General features: G+C 44.9%; 1 protein-coding gene across 8 annotated transcripts in view; it reads left to right on the top strand.

The window, feature by feature from the left end:
- kiaa0825 (KIAA0825 ortholog) overlaps nt 1–25,062 on the top strand; it is a 743,480-nt gene that overhangs the window by 43,700 nt on the left and 674,718 nt on the right. The window contains exon 1 of one of the 8 annotated variants that reach the window (XM_068029701.1): nt 12,486–12,542. The exons of the other annotated variants lie outside the window; for them this stretch is intronic. The gene's annotated coding sequence lies outside the window, so the exon portion shown is untranslated. Of the gene's footprint in view, nt 1–12,485; nt 12,543–25,062 lie in introns of those variants that run through there. 8 annotated transcript variants of the gene reach the window in all.

Genomic DNA, 25,062 nt, shown 5'->3' with positions numbered 1-25,062 from the left:
GACTCTGAAACAGGCACAGTAACATTAGCTAAGGTACAACTAGAACAGAGGAGACCAGAATTAGAAATCCAGGAAAGGGAGAAAGAAAGATCTTTCCAGAGAGAGAAAGAAGAAAGAGATTTCCAGGAAAGGGAAAACGAAAGGGAGGAAAGAGAAAGCGTGTTCCAAAGGGAGTTAAGGTAGCTTGAGCTGAATGGGGGAAGATCCACTGTACCCAGTGAAGGCACCGCTAGTGAGGGAGTTACTCCTAGTTCAGGACCAGTGCTGAGGTCTTAAAGTTTTCCCACTTGATACCAAAATTTAATGAGGGGTATGTAGAAGTATTTTTCCTCCTTTTTTACAAGCTTTTCAAAAGAGTTGATGTGGCTGGCAGACAGCTGGACACTGTAATTGCAAAGCAAACTAACAGGAACAGCCCATGAGGTTTATTCACTGTTGCCTGATGAGAGGTAATCAGATTGAAATGACTAAATACGCTATCTTGAGTGCATACGAGCTAGTACTGGAGGCGTACCGCCAAAAGTTCTGAACTCTCCAAAAGCAGCCGGGACAAACTTGCATCGAGTTCAAAAGGGTTAAGCAACTTGCTTTCGACCAGTGGATACAGGCAATTAAGATAGAGTCCACCTATGAAAACCTCAGCGGTGATCCTCCTTAAGGAGTTCAAAAACTTGCTTCCCCTATCCATAAGAAACCACATGGAAGAACAAAAGGTTTCAAGAGCCAGGCAGGCAGCAGCAGCCCTGGCTGATGATTATACATTTATTCACAAGCCCTTCCTCCTCATAACGTCCAAAAACCTGACAAGCATAAAAGGTAGGAGAGTGATAGGGTGAACAGCCATGAGTGAGAAGGGAGGGCTTGAAACACAAGGGGCCCTCCTCAGACCAAAAAGGAAGGTGTTGAGTACAGGAGTGATGGCCGGAAGCCTGTATGTTTCCATTGTAACAAGGCAGGTCACCTTTGAGTTGACTGCTGGAGGTTACGGGGAAAACTCATTGGATCAGTCCGGGTACACCAGACTAGTGCAGGAAAAGGGGCCTTGATGGAAAGCACAGCAGACCAGGCTGTGGCTTTAACTGTGGCAGTAAAACCCGGTAATCCTACCGCTGAGAGTGCGGGAAAACTTTTTAAAAATTCTGTCCAGAGGAAAAATGACACCATACCCCTCGAGTAAGGCGAGTAAGCCCATAGTCATACTTAGGGTTACAAGGACCACCCAATCCCTTCTGCTGGGAAAAGGCATGAACTTTCCCCCAGAGAGTGCATTGAATGCTACAGTGCTCATAAACAGTATCGGAGAAAAGTATGTGCCCATACCTTTATAGTGGGTGAACCTGGAGTGAGACCTTGTTTCAGGACCAGTAACTGTGGGGATTGTCCCAAGCTTACCTGTGGATGGGGTCGAACAGCTCCTTTTGTAATGATCTGGCGGAAGCGAAGGTGGTAGTTTCCCCAGTGGTTTTCGAGAGACCGAAAGAGGTCAGGGAGAGAGAGCAGTTACAGGAAAAGGTCCCTGGCATTTCTCCTGACTCTGTGGTGACATGGCCAAACAAGTTCCATGAGAAGAGGCTGAACTGACACTGCAGACGGATGACCCTGTCTTGTTATCTGAAACCTTCTTTGGGAAGTTCGATGACCCAGAGGATGGGTTAAACAGATCTTCCTCGATCAAGATGCCGCAAGTTAACCCAGGGTTAAAAACATTAGCACAGACTGCCCAAACTGCAGATGAAGCAGAGGGAGTTCCAGAGTGCTCTTATTTAAAGAATGAAGTGCTGATGAGGAACTGCAGACGAAGAGTGAACAGTGGTTCACCAGGTAGTGGTGCTGCCGAGATACCATAAGGAAATATTGAGAATAGCCTATGAGATTCCAATGGCTGGATATGTCGGTATCAGGAAAATCCAAGCCCATATCCGACAGCATTTTCACTGGCCGTAACTCCAAGGATGCGGTGGACTTCTGTAAGACTTGCCACACATGCTAGGTTGTGGGGAAGCCTCAACCTGTAATAAAACCTGCACCCCTAATTCCCATACTGGCTTTTGGGGAACCATTCAGCAGAGTGCTGGTAGATTGTGTGGGGCCCCTGCTGAAAACAAAAGGGGGCTACCATATCTTCTCTCCATTATTGTTACAAAAGTGCCTCTGTGTTTTGTTAAATATATCTTTTGAGGATTCATTTTTGAAAGTTTGAATACTCCAAAGTTTAACATTTTTTCAAAGGGAGTCATGTAAAGGCCACGTGGAAATGTTGTTAAAAGGGGCCCTGAGAGGTCTTGTGAGGAAAACCACCTGACTTCCAGCTCAATAAACAACAGAACTGTGGACACCTGGAGAAGTTGTTTACAAAGAAGTGACAGCTCAAGATTGATGGTGGCCAAAAGGTTGACCACCTGTTGTCAGTTTTGCTTTTGTGTTGCTTTGAGTTGGGGTTGAACTGTATAAAAAGGGAGAGAACCTCCAAGGAGAGAAGTGACGATCACAGCCCAGCTTAGCTTTTCAGCACCTCTGTAAAAGACCCTGAGAAGTCCACTGTGTCAACTCATCTTGTCTCCTATCTTTGAAGAAAAGCCTGCTAAATTCTCCACACTGACTGCAAAGAACTGGTCTAAAAGATCTCAGTGACCTGTCCACGTGTACTCAGAGGCCAGATTGTATGCCAGTTTTGGAACACAACATATTCTTGAACAAACAGCGGATGAGATGAGCATGTATTCAGCCCAAGTGTGTGTTTTTTTGGTCTGTAACAGAGCTCTTAAAAACAAAAATCCCTTTATTTTTCTGGTTAGTGTGTCTAAGGTAAAAAGGAACTTTAATATTTTAATCTGTGTGTTTATTCTTTACTTAATTACTGGTTAAGACTTGTTTTATAATAAACTGATAATTTTGTTTAATAAAGAAATCTGCTGGTGTATTTTTTTCTGGTATAAAAATAGATGATTGACCATATCGGTAAGTGGAAAAGAATTTAAATATTTTGTGACCCGTGGACAAGTGAAACTAGATTAAACAGTGCACTCGCCTCGCCTCGGTTGTAATGTTATGGGATGTGGCTACCCGATTTCCAGAGGCTATGCCTCTGAGAACCGTCTCTGCCAAGCTAGTGGTGAAGGGGCTAACCCAATTCTTCACCTGATATGGGCTGCCTGCTGAGATCCAATCGGATCAGGGCATAAATTGTATCTCCAGTACTGTTCAAAAGGCCGTGGGTAATCTGGGCATAACCCATTTGAAGTCCTCAGCCTACCACCCACAGTCATAAGGGGCTTTGGAGTGGTACCACCAGACCCTAAAGGCAATGATCAGGGTATACTGCTATGAGTACCCCCTTGGCTGGGACAAAGGGCTGGATTTCTTCTGTTTGCTAACAGAGATACACCAAATGAGTCCACTGGCTTTAGTCCCTTTGAACTAGTTTATGGACACGAGGTGAGAGGTCCTCTAAAACTAATCAAGGAAAGGTTTTTGGGACCCAGGGACGAATCTTGCATCTCCATGTTGTAAGAATGGCTCACAAGAGCCTGTGCGGTGACTCAGGAACACCTTAAAAACCTACCAGACAGCTATGAAAAAGCAGTCGGATAAACATGGCAAGGCCAGTACATTTCAGCCCGGAGACCATGTGTTAATGCTATTACCATTTTTTTAGAATTAGAATTAGAACATTACAGCGCAGTACAGGCCCTTCGGCCCTCGATGTTGCGCCGATCATCTGACCTACACTATTCCATTGTCATCCATATGTCTATCCAATGACCACTTAAATGCCCTTAAAGTTGGCGAGTCTACTACTGTTGCAGGCAGGGCGTTCCACGCCCCTACTACTCTCTGCGTAAAGAAACTACCTCTGACATCTGTCCTATATCTTTCACCCCTCAACTTAAAGCTATGTCCCCTCGTGTTTGCCATCATCATCCGAGGGAAAAGACTCTCACTATCCAACCTATCCAACCCTCTGATTATCTTATATGTCTCTATTAAGTCACCTCTCCTCCTCCTCCTTCTCTCTAACGAAAACAACCCCAAGTCCCTCAGCCTTTCCTCGTAAGACCTTCCTTCCATACCAGGCAACATCCTAGTAAATCTCCTCTGCACCCTTTCCAAAGCTTCCACATCCTTCCTATAATGCGGTGACCAGAACTGCACGCAATACTCAAGGTGCGGCCTCACCAGAGTTTTGTACAGCTGCATCATGACCTCGTGGCTCCGAAACTCGATCCCCCGACTAATAAAAGCTAACACACCATATGCGTTCTTAACAGCCCTATTAACCTGGGTAGCAACTTTCAGGGATTTATGTACCTGGACACCAAGATCTCTCTGCTCATCTACACAACCAAGAATCTTCCCATTAGCCCAGTACTCTGCATTGCTGTTACTCCTTCCAAAGTGAATCACCTCACACTTCTCCGCATTAAACTCCATTTGCCATCTCTCAGCCCAGCTCTGCAGCCTATCTATGTCCCTCTGTACCCTACAACATCCTTCGACACTATCCACAACTCCACCGACCTTCGTGTCATCCGCAAATTTACTAACCCACCCTTCTACACCCTCATCCAGGTCATTTATAAAAATGACAAACAGCAGTGGCCCCAAAACAGAACCTTGAGGTCCACCACTAGTAACTAAACTCCAGGATGAACATTTGCCATCAACCACCACCCTCTGTCTTCTTTCAGCTAGCCAATTTCTGATCCAAAGCTCTAAATCACCTTCAACCCCATACTTCCGTATTTTCTGCAATAGCCTACCGTGGGGAACCTTATCAAACGCCTTACTGAAATCCATATACACCACATCCACTGCTTTACCCTCATCCACCTGTTTGGTCACCTTCTCGAAAAACTCAATAAGGTTTGTGAGGCACGACCTACCTTTCACAAAACCGTGCTGACTATCGCAAATGAACTTATTCTTTTCAAGATGATTATAAATCCTATCTCTTATAACCCTTTCCAACATTTTACCCACAACCGAAGTAAGGCTCACAGGTCTATAATTACCAGGGCTGTCTCTACTCCCCTTCTTGAACAAGGGGACAACATTTGCTATCCTCCAGTCCTCCGGCACTACTCCTGTCGACAATGACGACATAAAGATCAACAACAACGGCTCTGCAATCTCCTCCCTGGCTTCCCAGAGAATCCTAGGATAAATCCCATCTGGCCCAGGGGACTTATCTATTTTCACTCTTTCCAAAATTGCTAACACCTCCTCCTTGTGAATCTCAATCCCATCTAGCCTAGTAGGCTGTATCTCAGTATTCTCCTCGGCAACATTTTCTTTCTCTACTGTAAATACTGACGAAAAATATTCATTTAACGCTTCCCCTATCTCTTCTGATTCCGCACACAACTTCCCACTACTATCCTTGATTGGCCCTGTTCTAACTCTTATCATTCTTTTATTCCTGATATACCTATAGAAAGCCTTAGGGTTTTCTTTGATCCTATCCGCCAATGACTTCTCGTGTCCTCTCCTTGCTCTTCTTAGCCCTCCCTTTAGATCCTTCCTGGCTAGCTTGTAACTCTCAAGCGCCCTAACTGAGCCTTCACGTCTCATCCTAACATAAGCCGCCCTCCTCCTCTTGACAAGCTAAGGAGAATATAGGGAGAACCGTTAAAAGCCTGGTTCAGTGGCCAGTGCAGAGTAATAGAGAATTAGCCAGGTGAATTATATAATTGACACCCCAGATCGTAGGAAAAAGCAAAGGCTATGTCACATCGATATGTTAAAATGGTATCACAGCTGGGAAGGGGACAAACGAGCACAAGTCTGTCAGGCAGTCAGGAAAGAGGAGGGCGAAAGGGACAGTGAGGTCAAGTTAGAGGAAGGCCTGGAGGATTCCCAAAGCGTACCCCCTACTGTTCAGCTAACATTGAAATGTTAGGGAAATCAGACACTGTACTCTCCTATTTAAACACAGAACAGAGAGGAGACCTAACAAGGAAGCTCACGGTGTTTAAAATGTTCTGCAGGGACAAACCAGGGTGCACAGCCCTAACCCTACATGATGTGGATGTAGGAGAGACCCCTCCTATAAAACAAAATCCCTATCGCTTAGGTCCCAGGAATTTGACCCAGATTCGGGAGGAAATTGAGAATGAAGACCTAGAAATTGAAGATTTAAATTTTGAAGTGAGATACAGAAAAGCTTATAAACCAAAGGAAAACTCTCAGCCCTAAAAGTTTTTGTGGCGGATTTGGAGGGTGGTGAAGGTGGTGGTGACTGCAAGTCAGGTATCCTAACTGAGGAAGAATTGTGGGCCAGGCTGGATGAGCACAGGAAAAACCATGTACAAAAAGCACTGGATGATTTTCACAAAGTTATGAACAACATTGAATCCAGGGTTAAGTTCACTGATATAGAGAAAGAGGAAAAGGGAGATATTGTAGAAATACACAAGGAATTTCAGTGTATGCTGCTGCACAAGCTGATTGAGCCCAGTCAAAGCAGTTTGAGTTCCCAGTTGTACTTGTGTACAATCCCGGATGGGAGAACAAGAGTATGGCTATGTCAGTGAGACTGTGTGGAAGATCGGGATTTTTTTTTTTAAAGACATTTAAAACCGGATGACTGCTAGTAGTTTAAGGAGATCACTTAGTTTGTTACACTGTCCTACATTGCAAAGGACTGTAAGGAGAGAGACAAAATGTCTGTGCATTTCCCAGCAAGAACCAGGACCCAGTAAGTAAAGGAAATACCTGTTCTTTTCAGCTAGCAGAGAAATACTGCTAACTGTTATATTTTGAATCACTGAGTGACTGTAATGTGACAATCCCCTCTCCATCTCCCCATCTGTGGTTTTAAGCTGGTGTTTTCTCTGCAGCAGAGGAGAAGGAACTGGACTCTTGACATGAGAAGAACCCTAAGTGGTCTGTCTGTCTGTCTCTCTCGCTCTCTCTGTCTCTCTCGCTCTCTCTGGCTCTCTCTCTCACTCGCTCTCTCTCACTCGCGCTCTCTCACTCACTCTCGCTCGCTCTCTCGCTCGCTCCCTCCCTCTCTCTCACGCTCTCTCTGACGCGCTCTCTCTCTCTTTTGCACTCGCTCGCGCTCGCTCTCTGTCACGCTCGCTCTCTGTCACGCTCACTGTCTCTCACTCTCTCGCGCTCTTGCTCTCTCATGCCCTCGTGCTCTCTCTTGCTCTCTCTCGCGCTTTGTCTCTCTCTGTCTGGTGATCTCGCGCTCTGTCTCTCTCTGTCTGTCTGTCTCCCTCTCTCTCTCTCTCTGTCTCCCTCTGTTTCCAAGAGACTCACTGAACCAGTCATCTATCTCTTCAAACTAAAAGCCTCAGGGCCACTGAGTTCCTGTAGAAGCCAGCTGAATCACCAAACTCCAGACTCTATACCTTTTTTTATTGCCTCTAACTCAACAAATCTACCTTTCCCCACTCTGTTACCAATTTGTGTGTGTGTGAGTGAAAGTTGGCATGTTCTTTATTATTTTATTAGTTTGGTTTAGGCACAATAAAGTTGACCTTTCTTTGTTAAACTCAAGAAAACCTGTCCGATTGGTTCTTGTTATGATTATAGCAAGTAAGTAATAGAGTTATACAGCACAGAAACAGGCCCTTTGGCCCATCGTCTCCGTGCCGGCCATCAAGCCTATTCCAGTCCCATTTTCCAGCGCTTGGCCCGTAGCCTTGTATGCTATGGCGTTTCAAGTGCTCATCTAAATACTTCTTAAATGTTGTGAATGTTCCTGCCTCTACCACCCCTTCAGGCAGTGTGTTCCAGATTCCAACAACCCTCTGGGTGAAAATGTTTTCCCTCAAATCCCCTCTAAACCTCCTGCCCCTTACCTTAAATCTATGCCCTCTGGTTATTGACAACTCCGCTAAGGGAAAAAGTTTCTTCCTATCTATGCCTCTCATAATTTTGTACACCTCAATCTGGTCCCCCCCCCCCCTCAGCTTTCTCTGCTCCAAGGAAAACATCCGTAGCCTATCCAGTCTCTCTTCATAGCTGAAGTGCTCCAGCCTAGGCAACATCCTTGTCTGACATCCAGTATTGGATGAGCAGAAATTTCTTCCAATCAATTATTGGGGAAACAGAAGCCATTGTCTTTGGCCGCCGTCACTGTCTCCATACCTCTCCTTGCCAGCTATCTGTGGCCGAACTATACTGTTTGTAACCTTGGTGTTATATTTGATCCCAAGATGAGCTTCCTACCACACATCTGCGTCATTACTAAGACCACTCATATCCACCTTTATAACATCACCTGACTGACCTTGCTTCAGTTTATCTGCTGCTGAAACCCTCACCCTCTGGGTGAAAATGTTTTCCCTCAAATCCCCTCTAAACCTCCTGCCCCTTACCTTAAATCTATGCCCCCTGGTTATATGCCCCTCATAATTTTGTATACTTCAATCATGTCGCCCCTCAGCCTTCTCTGCTCTAAGGAAAACAACCCTAGCCTTTTCAGTCTCTCTTAGCTGAAATGCTCCAGCCCAGGCAACATCCTGGTGAATCTCCTCTGCGCCCTCTCCAGTGCCATCACATCCTTCCTATATAGTGTGGTGCCCAGAACTGTACACAGTACTCCAGCTGTGGCCTAATTAGCGTTTTATACAGCTCCATCATAATCTTCCTGCTCTTATATTCTATGCCTCGGCTAATAAAGGCAAGTGTCCCATGTGCCTTCCTAACCACCTTATCTACCTGTGCTGCTGCCTTCAGTGATCTATGGGCAAGTACACCAAGATCCCTCTTACCCTCTGTACTTCCTAGGGTCCTACCATCCATTGTATATTCCCTTGCCTTGTAGTCCTCCCAAAATGCATCACCTCACACTTATCAGGATTAAATTCCATTTGCCACTGTTCTGCCCATCTTACCAGCCCATCTATATCGTCCTGTAATCTAAGGCTTTCCTCCTCACTATTTACGACACCACCAATTTTCGTGTCATCTGTGAATTTATTGATCAGACTTCCTATATTCACGTCTAAATCATTAATGTACACTACAAACAAAGAGTCCCAGCAGTGATCCCTGCGGTGCACCACTGGTCACAGGCTTCCAATCGCAAAAACAACCCTCGACCATCACCCTCTGCCTCCTGCCACTAAGCCAATGTTGGATCCAATATGCCAAATTGCCCAGGATCCCATGGGCTCTTACCTTCTTGACCAATCTCCCTTGCGGGACTTGATCAAAAGCCTTACTGAAGTCTATGTAGACTACATCAACTGCTTTACCCTCATCTACACACCTAGTCACCTCAAAAAATTCAATCAAATTTGTTAGATATTATCTCCCCTGACAAAGCCACGCTGACTATCATTGATTAAACCCTCCCTCTCCAAGTGGAAATTAATCAAACACCTACTGAATTGGCCAGTATATCCATTTTAAGTGTTACGACTGGGTGAGAAAGGTGTCTGGGGGTTTTTTGCTATCTTCACCTGGTCTTATTGTAACACGGTATTATTTTTATACACACTATGTTTTGAGCTCCCCCTTTGTGAATCCCTGTTCACAGATTCCCAATTATAAGGCAAAGAAATTAGTATAAACCGTCTTTCTTCAGTTTGTAGGAGAAAAGTGAAATTTATTAAATCTCAAACTTAAACTCGAATATGGTTAACGCCTACGGATATACGACGAGCCCACGCTAGCATGCACACGCGATACACACATGCAAACAGAGACAAAAGAACAGAAGAAAATTAAAATGGAGAGGTTTGAGGTAGTCTGTAAAGGGGGTTTCTTGTTACTGTTTCTGTGTTTCCAGCTTGCCGTAGAGTCATTGATTGTAGGCAGCTCTTACTTCTCGTTAGGGCCCAATATTTTTCTTAAACCTTGTTTACTGCAGGAGACCTTTCTCTCTTGGGGTTCATGTGTCTTCAATGGTTTCTGATGCTGGTGAGAGCGAGATGAGAGCAGACAAGAGAGAGGTGTTCTCAGGAACTAACAGACTTCTTTCCCTGTTGGAAGTTCAAATTCAAAAAAACTCCATCAATCAGTCATGTGACTAAACACTGGTCTGACCACGAATGTGTTTGTGGATTCTGCTATCTTGGCAGTCATCCTGGAATGCTAGCTGCCCAACCTTCAATGACTGGTCATCAAAAGTCCATTGTTGGTTGAATGTGTCAGGGCCTGGTCCCTTGTTCCAACACAGTCTGTTACTATGCAAATGTCTTTCCAGACAGGGGTTTGCAATTTTAAGTTTTAGTGTTCATGTGGCAAAATAATTGTGCCTCAGTCTTGGCAGGTGGGGGGGGGGGGGGGGCTTGCCTGACATAAGAAGGGATTAAATCTGTTGTGATCAAATAAGAAGAGGGAAGCCCTTCAACCCCCTCCTCACTTGACTGACAGTTGTTAAATATGATTTAAGTAAATAATTTATAATCCATAATTGCAACAGCGGAAACAAATTTACACTTGCAGAACATTTTTTTGGCCAAAGAACAACAAAAAAGGAAAGCTTGTGGATGTGTGTGCGTGCAGAAAATGCTGCAAACTATATAGTTATTTCTTTTACTTCTAAATGTTTGCTACCTCTTGAAACACACTCTAAATATAGAAAAGCAAATTTGAACTACACTGCACTCCAGTGAAAATCATATTAGGAAATACGATGCCTGAAATTTCAATTGCTGGAGGACATTGAGAAGCATACAAAGTACAAAATCAAAGTGCACAAGCGGCAAGAATTACAGTACTTGCTGTAACTGGTAAGAGATCAACAATATAACTGACTGGACAGAAGGATGAAATCTCTGAAATCATTTGCTGAAGACAGCATTTCTTAGCAAAAGCATATTCTGTCTGATCTTTCAAGCAAATCCTCCACAGATGTTCAACAGCCTCTTAAATATTTACTCAACTGGAACATTGCCAGGCAACCAGCCCCTGTTTACCTGTGCCAGTGCTAATACTGTACTTTTAGAAGCAGTTGGTTCCACTAGCCTTTTTCATTCATGTCACAGAAACTAGATCAAGGGAACTGTAAAATCGTCTTTCATGGACTAGACTTTTGTGTTATGTTTACAACAAATAGTAAAAAAATCAACACTACATTATTAAAATCCATTCTGCTGCCATAACAAATCCTGTGATTAGCACTTCAGGATTAAGCAAATACTGACAGTGGCTGACAAGTTAAAAGAAAACTATTAACTCACAGTTTAGAGAACCAATTTAAGACCTTATAAAGCGTGAAGTCAAAGGCTGAGACTATTGCTGTATAGTTAATCCCGCTTCTCCAACCTGATTAGTATCTGGGAACTGGATTCCGTATTTATTTTATTGTGTATGTTAACAGGAAGCTTTTTGATTTGCATAAATTTAAATCTAGGATTTTGAAGTTATTAACAGTCATCTGTTTCTTGCAAGATAGATTTCTATTTTTGCCATTTATAGTAAAAAGCATTATGTGTATGGACGTGTTTATATTGTAGTTGCAGATAGCAAATGAGAGAAATTGTCCCCCATATTGAGCCTATGAAAGCTGTACCTCACTGACATCACTTAGTGGAAACTATATTTTATCAGATAACAGCCCTAAAGGCCGCTGTATAATGAAGAAATTATGTACATTCTAGGAACCTTTTCATTACAGCTTCCTCTCCCAAGACAAATAATGACATTTTTCAACTTGAAAAATTTTAAAATAATGTAACATTGCTTAAGGCAAAACTATTTAAAATACTTCAAATGTAATATAAGAAAGAAACAAGAGTAGGCCATTTGGCCACCTGAGCCTTCACCATTTAGTTCGGCATAGAAGCTCTATCCTTTAATGCAATTCACTGCTTTTCTCCATACCCATATTTTCTAAGTAAATTTCTATCTCCCTTTTAAGCAACTCAGTTGGTTTTGCACCTATGGCCTTCTGGGACAGTGGAATCCCCAATTTCACACCAATTTATGGGAAGAACATTTTTTAGGATTTATTTTTAACCAACTTGGTTCTTATTCTAAGGTTATGTCCCCTATGAGAAGCAAGAATTGATCCCTCTTTACTCTTCCCATTGCCATTATTAAATTCCAGTACCTCTGTTGTCCCCCAAGGATCTATCCTTGGGCCCCTCCTTTTTTATGCTGCCCCCGGCAACATCATCTGAAATCATGGCGTCGGTTTCCATGTGCACACTGTCGATGCCCAGCTGTATATCTCCTCCACCTGTTTACACCCCTCCTCTGTCTCTGAATTGTCTGATACTTGTCCGACATCCAGTATTGTATGAGCAGAAATTCCTTCCAATTAATTATTGGGGAAACAGAAGCCATTGTCTTTGGTCCCCGTCACTGTCTCCATACCTCTTCTTGCCAGCTGTCTGTGGCCGAACTATACTGTTCGTAACCTTGGTGTTGTATTTGATCCCAAGATGAGCTTCCTACCACACATCTGCGTCATTACTAAGACCACTCATATCCACCTTTATAACATCACCTGACTTTGACCTTGCTTCAGTTTATCTGCCGCTGAAACCCTCATCCTTGCCTTTGTTACCTCTAGACTTGATTATTCCGACACACTGCTGGGTGGTCTCCTACGTTCTACCCTCAACAAACTTAAGGTAATTCAAAACTCTGCTGTCTGTGTCCTAACTCGTACCAAATCACGCTCACCCATATCCCTTGTGCTAGCTGATCTACATTAGCTCCCGGTCAAACTATGCCTCAATTTAAAAATTCTCATTCTTGTTTTCAAATTGCTGTTAGGCCTCACCCCTCCCTATCTCTGTAATCTCCTTCAGCCTACAACCTCCTAGATCCCTGTGCTCTGCAAATTCTGGCCAATTGAGCATTCCCCATTTTAATAAATCTACCAGTGGCGACTGTCCCTTCAGCTGCCTAGGCCCGAAGATTAGGAATTCCTCCCCTATATGTCTGTCTTCCACTTTTTCCTCCTTTAGACCTACCAGATTTTTGGTCATCTGGTCTAATATCTCCTCATGTTACTGTCAAACCTTGTTCTATTATACTCCTGTAAAGTGCCTTAGGACATTTTATTACTTGAGTATCGCTGAAAAAAAGACATGCTGTCGAAGATTTTTGTCTTGCACTCATCAGGACAGACACAAGAATGCTTTAGGGAGCAACAATTTATATTGCATGAGAAAAGGGTACTGTTTGGTTGGCAAGTCAATCTGGTTAAGGTGTTGTCATTGAGGATGTGCCAGGGAACATTGTCCCTCATGCTTTTATTTACTTCACAAAAAGGCGCAAAGCCTGGACATGTTCCTTTTGCCTGCAGAGGACAGGTCCCTGCGTATGAATATATGTAGCTTCTTGCCACATTGCGAGCCCAACTGATAACCTTAAAGTGGTTGTAATGTAATTCTTAGCACACTCAGGATTATTCAGTAAGTGCTGTCCAATCGCAGAATTACATCTAACGTTGGACATTATGTTCTGAGTTTTGTAAGCATGGGCTATTTGAGTATGGTCAGTACTCTACCTATTGCGAACAGCGGAAGGGAGGTGCTGTTTGATACAATCCGCCAGTCGTTGGGACGTATGGCCTATGTACCTGGCATCACACTGGTACTGAAATTCATATACCACGTTACTAATTTGTGTGGTAGACAGAAAGTCTTTTTGGCTTGACTGTAGCATCCTGTTAGTGGAAATTAGTGTGAAAAGTGTCCAGACTATCTTAAATTACCTTGGAAGGGGAAGGTATCTGGAGGTGAAGCTAGCTGTTTCATGCTACTACACGAGTGGTATTTTCCACTAACAACATCTTGGCCCTCTTGGGCCTGCCTCCGGCAGATTCACCTCAGCACAGCACAAGGATCCAAGAAAACAGGGTGAATCATGCCCATCCCTATCCTCCTTGGACCTTTGGCTTCCTTCAAAAGTTAAGTTTACCTATCTGTGCAGAGATGTTGGAATTTTGGTTAGCTCCACGGTATGGATTGATGTTGGACCCACAACATTTCCAAAAGTGTGAGCCATCATGAGCAAGCCAACATTTCGGTGCCCTGCACTGGCCTTCTGAAAGAAAACCACCTCTACACTTGCAGAGTACTTGTAATGTATGGTCTAAGAATGTACCAGTTGCAATGCAATGATAAATTCTTCAGTGCCACAATGTACCCAGCAACAGTTTCACTACTTCTCTGGTTTCTGGTTCCAAATTTGTAGCTTTCTGCGATCTCTAGTGGCTTAGCATTAAAATGTTTTTCCAACTTTGGTGATAATTATTTTGAATGGCACATCTTTTGCCTTGTTGGGAGTAAGAACATTTGTAAGCATGTCATACACTTCCAGGCGAATCTCAGTTAGCAAAATTGCTTTCTTGTGCTCAAGAATTGCCTTATTTGAGTCTTGACCTCCTCACTATCACCTTTGAGTTCTAATATATTATTAGCTCTGAAGGACATACCTATTCTTTCAATAAACTGGTCCTAGCCTTCCAATGTATCCTGTGGGCGCAGCCATTTTGTCCTATTTTCAAATGTGGCAGTGAAACGGTAAATATTTTACTGTGGCTGTCTGTGACAGTGATACAGAAGCTAGGTCAGCCTAGTTAGAACAAGCTCACCAAAGCAAGTGTAATTGGTAGTTGAATCAGATGGACGCGAGGACCAAGGGAGAGAGTGGCCAAAGACCAAAAGGTCTGAAAATTAGTGGATGAAGACAAAAGATTCTGAATTTTTTTTGACAAGGAATGATGTAATTATAGCACTGTTAATCTTCTTTGGCCTCCTTGTCTCGAGAGACAATGGGTAAGCGCCTGGAGGTGGTCAGTGGTTTGTGGAGCAGCGCCTGGAGTGGCTATAAAGGCCAATTCTAGAGTGACAGACTCTTCCACAGGTGCTGCAGAAAAATTTGTTTGTCGGGGCTGTTACACAGTTGGCTCTCCCCTTGCGCTTCTGTCTTTTTTCCTGCCAACTGCTAAGTCTCTTCGACTCGCCACACTTTAGCCCCGCCTTTATGGCTGCCCGCCAGTTCTGGCGATCGCTGGCAACTGACTCCCAACACTTGTGATCAATGTCACAGGACTTCATGTCGTGTTTGCAGACGTCTTTAAAGCGGAGACATGGATGGCCGGTGGGTCTGATACCAGTGGCGAGCTTGCTGTACAATGTGTCTTTGGGGATCCTGCCATCTTCCATGCGGCTCACATGGCCAAGCCATCTCAAGCGCTGCTGACTCAGTAGTGTGTATAAGCTGGGGATGTTGGCCGCCTCAAGGACTTCTGTGTTGGAGATACGGTCCTGCCACTTGATGCCAAGTATTCTCCGGAGGCAGCGAAGATGGAATGAATTGAGACGTCGCTCTTGGCTGACATACGTTGTCCAGGCCTCGCTGCCATAGAGCAAGGTACTGAGGACACAGGCTTGATACACTCGGACTTTTGTGTTCCGTGTCAGTGCGCCAATTTCCCACACTCTCTTGGCCAGTCTGGACATAGCAGTGGAAGCCTTTCCCATGCGCTTGTTGATTTCTGCATCCAGAGACAGGTTACTGGTGATAGTTGAGCCTAGGTAGGTGAACTCTTGAACCACTTCCAGAGCGTGGTCGCCGATATTGATGGATGGAGCATTTCTGACGTCCTGTCCCATGATGTTCGTTTTCTTGAGGCTGATGGTTAGGCCATATTCGTTGCAGGCAGCCACAAACCTGTCGATGAGACTCTGCAGACACTCTTCAGTGTGAGATGTTAAAGCAGCATTGTCAGCAAAGAGGAGTTCCCTGATGAGGACTTTCCATACTTCGCTCTTAGACGGGCAAGATTGAACAACCTGCCCCCTGATCTTGTGTGGAGGAAAATTCCTTCTTCTGAAGACTTGAACGCATGTGAGAGCAGCAGTGCTGCACTGTTAATGATCTGTAATGAATGCAAATGCTGCAAGGCCACTTAAGGTGTGTAGCAACATTGTATCCCCTTTGTTTACCTTCAATTACTGCCAAGACAGTGGACCAGTGCATTTGTATAAAATCACCAAAGTGACCTCAGTGTTCCAACATTTTAGCATTTAGTACAGTTAGTACACCAAGTAATTATGAAAAGATTTTTTTTTAAAGCCTGCCAGAAAACCACAAAGCTTCCCCGAAGATCGGAAGCAGCAGTTCCTACTCGCAGCAGCTGTCATTCGCTTTTTTTTTAAAAGCCGGTATACTGGATCTGAAGGTTGGAAACTGGAGTGGTGTCCAACCTTTTCACAATTTTGTCCTACATAGGGCATCAGTGAGCAAATTTTGGAAAGATAAAGGCATTAAAAATTTATTTTACTGTTAATCGAAACAACAGAAAATGTCCATTTTTAGGAACAAACTTTAAATGAGAAGACCAATTTATTAACAGACTTTCTCATCACTATTTTGAACCTGATTTAGTGAGACAGCTGGCGTTGTTTTTTCTTGCACAAGTAGGCAATGTCTGCTCGCACGCTTGATGTCACGATGTGGAGTATTCCGGATAGATGTCCATCAGTCAGGAGTGATCTTGATTGCTCTGTCTCTCCACCCCCTCCCTCTCGCCACCCTCTCTCTCTCTCTGTCCCCCTCTGTGTTTCCTCCCTCTCTGTGTGTTTCCTCCCTCTCTGTGTGTTTCCCCCCTCTCTGTGTGTCTCCCCCCCTCCCTCTCTGTCTCCCCCTCTCCCTCTCTGTCTCCCCCTCTCCCTCTCTGTCTCCCCCCTCTCTCTCTCTGTCTCCCCCCTCTCTCTCTCTGTCTCCCCCCTCTCTCTATCTCCCCCCGGTGTGTCCTCTATGTCTCTCTCTCTCTCTCTCTGTCTCACACTCCCTTGCGTGTCCCCCCTCACACTCTCTCTGTATATCCCCTTTATGTCTCTGTCTCTCTCTGTGTAGTCTTGAAAAGTTGTGAAAAATTGGGATTGCTTTTGTTGGGGCAGGAGAGATTTCAGGGTGATTTGATTAAAAAAAAGTGTTTAAAATTATGAAGGAATGGGACAAAATAGTTCACCAGTTCTGGTGAAAGGTCACAGACCTGAAACGTTAACTCTGTTTCTCTCTCCACAGATGCTGCTGGACCTGCTGAGTATTTCCAACACTTTCTGTTTTTATTTCAGATTTCCAGCATCTGCAATATTTTGCTCTTGTGTGATTGGAGAAGCTGGGTTGTTGCTATACAGTTAGCTTTACCTGTTGCTCAATGTTTTGGGATATATTACCCTTCCAGGGTAATTTGAGGTAGACTGGGCACTTTTCAGGGCCGAAACTAACTGCTAGCTGTTTCACGCTACTACTATGCAGTAGCAACACGTGTGGTGTTCGCCACTAACAGGATGCTGCTGTCAAGCCAAAAAGACATCCTGCATACCGCACAAATGATTAATGTGATATATGAACTATAGAGAGAAAACAGGGAATCATCGACCAGTCGGTCTGACGTCGGTAGTGAGGAAAATTCTAGAGTCCATTATCAAAGATTTTATAGCCGAGCACTTGGAGAACAGTGGTAGAATCGGACAGAGTCAGCATGGATTTACGAAAGGGAAATCATGCTTGACAAATCTACTAGAATTCTTCGAGGATGTAACTCGTCGAGTTGATGAGGGACAGTCAATGATGTGGTTATTTGGACTTTCGGAAGGCTTTCGACAAATTCCCACATAAGAAGTTAGCGTGTAAAATTAAAGCGCATGGGATTGAGTGTATTGTGATGGATAGGAAATTGGTTGACAGACAGGAACCAAAGAGTAGGAATAAACGGGTCTTTTTCCAAATGGCAGGCAGTGACTTGTGGGGTACCGCAGGGATCGGTGATAGGACCCCAGCTATTCACAATATATATTAATGATTTAGATGAGGGAACTAACTGTAATATCTCCAAATTTGCAGATGACACAAAACTGGGTGGGAGGGTGAGTTGTGAGGAGGATGCAGAGAGGCTTCAGGGTGATTTGGACAAGTTGAGTGAGTGGGCTAATGCATGGCAGATGCAATATAATGTGGATAAATGTGAGGTTATCCACTTAGGTAGCAAAAACAGGAAGGCAGATTATTATCTGGCTATAAACTGAGAGAGGGGAATATGCAACGAGACCTGGGTGTTCTCTTACACCAGTCGCTGAAGGTAAGCATGCAGGTGCAACAGGCGATAAAAAGGGCAAATGGTATGTTGGCCTTCAGAACGAGAGGATTCGAGTACAGGGGCAGAGCTTGCTGCAATTATACAGGGCCTTGGTGAGGCCACACCTGGAATATTGTGTGCAGTTTTGGTCTCCTTATCTGAGGAAGGATGTTCTTGCTATAGAGGGAGTGCAGCGAAGGTTTACCAGACTGATTCCTGGAATGGCAGGACTGACGTATGAGGAGAGACTGAGTTGGTTAGGATTGTTTTCACTGGAGTTCAGAAGAGTGAGGGGGGATCTCATAGAAACCTATAAAATTCTAACAGGACTTGACAGATGCAGGAAGGATGTTCCTGATGGTGGAGGAGTCCAGAACCAGGGGTCATAGTCTATGGATACGGGGTAAACCTTTCAGGACTGAGATGAGGAGAAATTTCTTCACCTAGAGAGTGGTGAGCCTGTGGAATTCATTACCACAGAAAGCAGTTGAGGCCAAAACATTGTCTGTTTTCAAGAAGGAGTTAGATATAGCTCTTGGGGTGAAAGGGATCAAAGGATATGGGGGGAAAGCGGGAACAGGTTACTGAGTTGGATGATCAGCCATGAATGGCGGAGCAGGCTCGAAGGGCTGAATGGCCTACTCCTGCTCCTATTTTCTATGTTTCTATGTTTTAATGCCAGTCTGATGCAATGCATATAGGCCATACATCCCAAAGACTGGCAGATCGTATCAAACAACATGTCCCATCCACTGTTTGCAACAGGCAAAGCACAGGCCGTACCCAACCAGCCTGTGCTTGCAAAACTCAGAACACAGTAACCAACATTAGATGTGATTCCGCGATTGGACAACATTTGCTAAATTATCCACAGTGTACTAAGAATTATGCTGACAACCAATTTGGGACTGTCAATCGGGCTTGCAGTGTGGCACATTTGCACATACTGGAAGCTACATATATTAATACACAGGGCCCTGTTCTTTGCAGACAGAAAGAACCTGGACACACATTGCGCCTGTTTCAGCTGAACAAAATAAGTGACAGCCATTTGCTGGTTCAGTCCTCAGGGCAATGTCTTAACCAGTTAGAGTCAAGCTGCCTGGTTTAAATCTGAAACAAAGCTTGGCAGTTAACTGTCAGTCACCGTAAACTGGTGCATTCTCCATTGCACTGCCTCTACCAATCAGAGCTCACTTGCCAACCAATCAGCACTCTCTTCTCATGCAGTGTAAGTTGCTGTTTTCCCTGACATTGGTCTTTCTTGCATATTGTCCTGATGAGTGCAAGACGAAAAACTTCGACAGCACGTCTGTATAATAAATATGCTGTTTTAGTACCCATACGGTATCTGCATGTGCAGCTTTTCAAATTCTAGACCTTTCCAGACCATAATTTCTCTTGTCTGCAGATGTGCTTGATCTTACTTTTTATTTAAACCTTGTTTCTGGTGCTTCTGAAGGTGACATATCTGTTGTGAAATATTAGTTTTTTCAGCTTTTAAAAGCACTAATACAATTGTTGAGTAACTAATCCATTGAAGGGATCAGCACCGAACAAGAAGCTCATCAAAATGTTGGCAGCTTCAGTTTAAAAAAAAACTTGGTTAACTGTAAGGCTTGTCAAGTGTGGAAGTAATATTTGTCCAGCTAGACAGCTTTCTTTTGTAGCAGTTAAATGAATGTTGAGCTCCTTTCTCCCTGTTGAAGGCTCCAATGTCAAGAAAGTAATGTGGACTTTGTGATTTGACAGGGATTATTAAAATCAGGATAGATGGAGGAAACTGAGTGTGTGAAAATGAAATTGACACTGGCACTCTCCATTATCTGGCACTTGAGTTGTGATAAGTGTTTATATTGTAGAACGAAAATGCCCAGTATAACTGGTTAATTTTTAGCGATATAATTATCACTATAAAGCATAACAGAAAATGCATAGTAAGTAATTTTTTTGGAGCTAAGGTGAATTTTTTGGTCTAAGCTTTGAAAATTTCAGAAATAACAATGAGGGATTATCTCCTGGTTTCACTGTCCATTGCATTGGTGGTTTTCTTAATATATTTAAAGCCAGAGTACTCCTCAAGCATTTAATTCCCTTTTGAATAATACTGTAAATTGCTTATAATGCAACCCTCAAACTCTTATTTTAAATCCCCATAGCCTTTTGATGGCTAAATATGGCTGCCCAACCTAACACATTATTTCATTCTACAATATTTATCAAAATTATTTGCTGTAAATGTGCTCTATACATTTTATGAAGTGTGTATTATTGAACTAAATATTTCCTTTTGAAAGTATCATTAATCAACTGACAATTTTTTCATTTATTTGATCCAGACCTGATATTTAAGTCTTCAAAGGGTTAACTGAATACATGCTGTAATATGTTTTGATTTAACTGAATTCTGCAACTAAAATGGGATGCTTTAATTATAAATTGCTACATATGCTCTCAGGCCAGAAAATGGAAAATCATGGTGATTAACAGGTGCTTTCTGTTGGGGTTTGATATTTAACTTATAGAAAGATATTGTTGAATAAATATTTAAATTTAAGGCTTGTAAATAAATAATGTTTCTAAAGAGATGTCAAACCACCATTAAACACTATGGTTTAACATTTTAAATGTATTGTTTAAACTGGTGAATTTGTTTTTTGCCAATGGTGGAAATGCCAGAACTAAAGTTGCTAAAGCATCAAGAATAAGAATATCAAGTTGAAGAATTGCAATAGATAGAAAATAATCTTGAAATTTACAAAGGACGCTGCTTTGCCTGAGACTTTAAGATCAACATCTGTTGGTGAAGAGAATAAGGCATGGAGGCACAAATATGTTTCAGAACTTAAAAACTATGGACTAGAAATTTGCTAACCCTGTTTTTTGGGCAGGGGTTGCAATTTGCGACCTGCCTGTGCAGCTTCCAAACGAGGTGGAGAGTATGTAAAATTGGTGCACCCACATCATTTCCATGATTATAGCATAGCCCCGAGCAGCTCCTGTGCTATGTCTTGGTGCTTGTTTGAAAGTACTGGTGATGAGGTATTCCGCCAAATGGCTTTGGCAGTCTGCTCAGGAAACCATCCCACCGGATCCACCATCTCCTTTTCCCATAGGGCCATGAGGACATTATGTGCTGACCACTGCCTGATGGATTGGTGGTCAAAGGTGTTTTCCTGCAGAAACTTTCCCACAAAGGATAGGTGGTACGGCATGGCCCAACTGGATGGAGCATTCCGCGGCAATGTGACCGGACCCATCCTTCGCAACACCAGGGACAGATAGAACCTCAGCACATAGTGACACTTGGTATTTGCGTACTGGGGCTCTACGCACAGCTTGATGCAGCTGCACACGAAGGTAGTCATCAGGATGAGGGCGATGTTGGGTACATTTTTCCCACCCTTATCCAGAGGTTTGAACATCGTGTCCCTCTGGACCCCATCCATTTTGGATCTCCAGATGAAGCGGAAAATGGCTTGGGTGACTGCCATGGCGCAGGAGTGGACTATGGGCCAGACCTGCGCCACATACAGCAACAACGTGAGCACCTCGCACCTGATGACCAGGTTCTGACCCACAATGGAGAGAGATCGCTGCTCCCACATGCTCAGTTTATGGTGTACCCTGGCTACTCACTCCTTCCAGGTTTTGGCACATGCCCCAGCCCTTCCGAACCATATCCCCAGCACCTTCAGGTAGTCTGACCTGAGGGTGAAGGGGACAAAGGATCGGTCAGCCCAGTTCCCAAAGAACATGACCTCACTCTTGCCATGGTTGACTTTGGCTCCCGAGGCCAGTTCGAACTGTTCGCAGATGCTCATCAGTCTGCGAACAGACAGCGGATCGGAGCAGAAAACGACAATGTTGTCCATGTACAGGGAGGTTTTTACCTGAGTGCCTCCGTTGCCTGGAATTGTTACCCCACTTGTATCTGCACCCTTCCTAAGGGACTTAGCAAAGAACAAGACAGGGGAGAGAGGACAGCACTGTCTGACTCCAGATTGGATCAGGAAACTTTCTGATTCCCACTGATGTTTGTGTAGAGCAGTTTGATCCAATTTCAGATTCCCTCCCCAGACCCCATTTTAGAGAGCACGTCCATCATGTAGGCGTGCGATATCCTGTCAAAAGCCTTCTCCTGGTCCAAGCTGATGAGGCAGGTGTCCACCTCCTGTCCCGTACATAAGCGATTGTATCCCTGAGCAGCGCGAGACTATCAGAGATCTTCCTGCCGGGTACAGTGCAGGTCTGGTCAGGGTGAATCAGCAACTGCAGAGCAGGCTTGACCCGACTGGCGATGACTTTGGACAGAATCTTGTAATCAGCATTAAGCAGTGAGATGGGCCGCCAATTTCGGATATCCACCCTCTCCCTCTTCTGCTTGTAGATGAGGGTGATGATGCCTTTCCTCATGGATTCTGACATGCTGCCGGCCAAAAGCATACTCTCTATACTTCTTGCACGTCTGGGCCAACCCAGTCCCACAGAGCCGAAGACAACTCAACCGGTAAGCCGCCGCTTCCGGGATTTTTACTCGTCTCGAAGGACGGACAGCGTTTGTCAGCTCATCCAGATTTAGCGGTTTGTCCAGTCTGTCTCTCATGTTGTCATCTAAGACATCCATGATAGATGACAGGAAGGACTGGGAGGCCATCCTGTGCGTGGTCTTCAGGTCGTACAGCCCAGCATAAAAGGATTTGCTGATCCTTAGTATGTCGGACTGTGAAGACGTTACCGAGCCATCCTCTTCCTTCAGGCTGCTGATCACAGAGCTCTCTCTGTGTACCTTTTGGAAGAAGTAACGCAAGCACGTCTCGTCCTGCTCAACGGAGCAGACTCTGGACCAGAAGATGATCTTGGAGGCCTCCATGGCAAAGAGCGAGGCCTGCTGGCTCTTCACCTCTTGGAGATCCTTCTTGACCTCGACCCCCATTGACTGCAGCCGGAGCAGATTTTGCATTCTTTTCTGGAGTTGGGACATTTCCCTCTGTCTCTCTCTCGCCCGCTGAACCCCTTTATCTTCAAAGAACCTCGATGTTCTCTTTGGTCGCTTCCCATCAGCGAACTGGAGAGTCAAAGAGGGGTTTCACGGTTCTCCAGCCTTTGTAATCCCTTTTGAGTTCCTCAACGTTCTCTGGGGTTAGCAGTATAGCATTGAGCTTCCACGCCCCCCTACCAACCCGCTGGTCGTCCTGTAAGTGACAGTCGGCCAGTAAGAGGCAATGGTCAGAGAAGAACACCAACTTGACGTCGGTGGATCTGACCGTGACAGCACAGGACACAAACAGGAAGTCAATCCTGGAACGGGCAGACCCGTCCGATCTTGACCAGGTGTATCTACGCTGCGCTCTGTCTGCTGATTTGCTGAAGACATGGAGCATCTTGGCATCTTTTACTGTTTCCATTAGGAACGTGGATGTAGCGTCCAGTTTGCTGTCGTCACCGCTGGATTGTCCAGCTGCATCAATGATGCAGTTGAAGTCACTGCCTAGAATGACCGGCCTGGACGTCGCCAGCAGTAGTGGGAGCTGCTGGAAGACGGTCAGCCACTCGCTGCATTGAACCAGGGTGTACACGTTGATCAACCGGAGCGGAGCATTGTTACACATTACATCTGCTACGAGGAGGCGACCGCCCACCGCCTCCTTAACTTCGGAGATGGTGAAGTCACCTCCCCGCTGCAGAATACCCAGGCTGGAGGAATGGGAATCATTACCCCCTGACCAGATCGATGGCCCATGGGACCACCATCGCAACCATTGCCTGTCGGTGCTGAGGTGTGGTATTCCACACTGCTGCAGAAACAGCAGGTTGTTTTGACCTTGGTGAGGTAGTCAAAGGTTGAAATACTGCGTAGTAGATTTAATGCTATACACGATAATTGAAGCAATCTTTATACCCATTTTTAAATTAGTTGTTGCTTCCCACACCAGTTGTTGCTGCATACCCATAGTGTACGCAAGCTGTTTCACATTCGTTGGGCTCAGAAACCCATCCTGGTTTCTCATGGGGGGTTTGTTCCACTGGGGTGAGATCGGGAATGGGGTCTGGTAGGCAGCAAGGCTTGGGCTGTCCTCTGCTGTTGGTGTCTTTCCCCTCTATTCCTCCTCGAAGACATCACTGCTCCCAGCTTCCTGGAGCTGGAGTGTGCCAGGCGCTTCTTTGCTCTCGGCGTCCCGGAGCTGGGGTGCGCTGGGCATGTCGCTAGGTTCGGCTTTGGGTTTGGGGCGTGCTGGGCCCATCACAGCTTCCAGTGCCTGGGAGCTGGGGGGGCTTTCTCTTCCAGCTCTTTTGAGTTCTGTCGCTTCTTTTGCAGGTGCCGTCATTCCGGCCCTTCCTCGTCCAATGAGGAGGAGCTGCCATAGTCTGTCTCAGATGGGAGCCTCCTCTTGCCACTGGTTTGGGTGGTGGCCTGTTCCTTTTTTGGAGGTTTTTTCTTTGTAGTTTTCCTTTGTACCACTTGCCACTATCTGCTGCTTCCTCCTCCATTGATTCTGTCTGGAGAGGAGGGGTTTCCGGGCACTGGGTCGGTGTTGGGTTGCTGGTTGCAGCTGCCTCCCCTTTCTTCTCCTTCTCAGGTAGACTTTCCTTGCTGTGGAGAGGGTTGCTTGTCTCCTTTCCAGCACCAGACGCATTCACCATTCCTTCTCTCGACCTTTCCTTGGACCTTGCCACCTGAGCATAACTGAGGCAGCGTTTGGAGCAGGTTTTGGAGAGGTGGCCTGTCTCACCGCGCAGGTTGCAGCACTTAGTCTGCTTACAGTCCTTGGTCTGATGGCCTTCGTTCTTGCAGATGACTGTGCTGCAGTTGGCTGCCATGTGACCAGATTTGCCACAGGTGCAACAAACTCTGGGCTGCCCTGCATAGACCAAGAAGCCTCGACTTCCCCCGATGGCGAAGCTGGAGGGAAGATGGACGATGGCTCTGTTGGCATCAACCTTCAAGGTCACCTTGGCCTGCTGCTTGCTGGTACTAATCCCAAATGGGTCCTTGACATCAGTACTGCTGCCTACCACCTCAACGTACCTGGCGAGGAAGGTGAGTACAT

The sequence above is a fragment of the Heterodontus francisci genome, chromosome 4 (genome assembly GCF_036365525.1).
Source record: "Heterodontus francisci isolate sHetFra1 chromosome 4, sHetFra1.hap1, whole genome shotgun sequence".
Classification (NCBI taxonomy): Eukaryota; Metazoa; Chordata; class Chondrichthyes; order Heterodontiformes; family Heterodontidae; genus Heterodontus; species Heterodontus francisci.
The sequence above is the reverse complement of the archived record's forward strand: the minus strand, read 5'-3'. Positions and strand labels throughout refer to the sequence as shown.